General features: G+C 42.7%; 1 protein-coding gene across 1 annotated transcript in view; it reads left to right on the top strand.

Moving 5' to 3' along the window:
• Positions 1-1,415, top strand: part of LOC113214434 (uncharacterized) — a gene marked incomplete in the record, with an annotated part of 51,156 nt that overhangs the window by 2,096 nt on the left and 47,645 nt on the right.

Genomic DNA, 1,415 nt, shown 5'->3' with positions numbered 1-1,415 from the left:
GAATTCTTTTTGTATGATGTCCTACGGGGTAATTTGTCAAAGTAGAAGTCATAGGACCTAACTTTCGTCTGTTTGGGTGTCTTTTACCGTTTATGCGCCAGAGGTACTTTTCTTCACGGAAATGACCCCAAAACATTTTAGTTTTTTCGTAGATATTTTACGGTTTTCAGTGGAGTTGCTGGTAAATATATAATTTTCGGGAGCAGAATTAGTGACTTTTTGGTCCGGAGACCTATTTACGACGGTTCCTTACCCGGGTGGAACGAACTCGACCAAAGCATCCCGGTGAAGCTAAAATGCAGAAGAATGCGAAGAACAAGAAAACAGAAGTCACCACCCTGAAGCATAGCGGTTTCCGTTTTCTTCTTCTCCGCGTTCTTTAGCATTTCAGCTTTACCGGAATGCTTTCTTGGTACAATATCACCGGAGTGTACTGTGTACTGTACTGCCTGACTCGGGTGTCAGCGCCGCAGGCGTAGGTAGAGGTCTGGACAACTTATCTTGGCAGAGAGTTGCCTCGGAGATCACTCCCCGCCAATCAAAAGAAACACGTTGATTGAAAGTTGAAATCAAATTCCGTTAATTCATTGTCAAAATCCCCTTGTCTCCATTCTTTGGAATTTCCCATTAAATCAAAGGTACGTGTTTCTGGGTGCAAAATGCAAAAGTGAGCCAAGTTCACCCTACTCTAGGCGGGGAGTTGCCGACCCATTCACCGGCCCGCTTCTGGCCGAGCCGAGTAAGTTGTCAGCGACGCAAAGTTAAGCTGGCTACGCGGTTCGTCGGGTCATCAACAGTGGGCTCACCTCAACTAACTGCCTACACTGTAATTCAAAGTGTGATACTTTTCACACATTTTCGTGTGATTAAATGCCCGGTGTGATTCCCTTGATTTATCACTCCTGGGGGAATGATGAATTGTTATCACAAATATTGTGTGATACTTATCGCAAAATAATGCGATATTTCTGGATTTATTGCAAAACAGTGTGATGCTTATTTCAAAAACTGTGATACCTCAAAGTATCGCTCAAATAAGTGATTGTTATCACAAATGTAAGCAATGAATTTATTCTTCTACTTTTTTTGCGATGATCATCACAACATCGTGCCATATACCTGTATCACAGAAAATGTGCAGTCAGTATCACACTGTGATTTACAGTGTAAGGCAACAGACCCTATTCGGTCTCGGCTCCGGGAGAAGAAAACAGGAATCCCGACCGGAACCAGTACCTTTATTCGGCCATATCTTCGCTAAAAAAACTTGCAAAGCTGCTATAAAAAATTATCAGAAACATTATTGTGGATGGTGCTTCTACCCACCAAAGCCATATAAACGTTAAAATAGCGTGATTTTTAGCCCGCTCCTTTGCTTAAAAGCTATATAAGCGGGCTTATGCCATCGCCTCTGT

This window comes from Frankliniella occidentalis, unplaced genomic scaffold, assembly GCF_000697945.3.
Source record: "Frankliniella occidentalis isolate FOCC.00 unplaced genomic scaffold, Focc_3.1 Scaffold231, whole genome shotgun sequence".
Taxonomy (NCBI): domain Eukaryota; kingdom Metazoa; phylum Arthropoda; class Insecta; order Thysanoptera; family Thripidae; genus Frankliniella; species Frankliniella occidentalis.
This window is presented reverse-complemented; position numbering and strand designations above follow the sequence as displayed.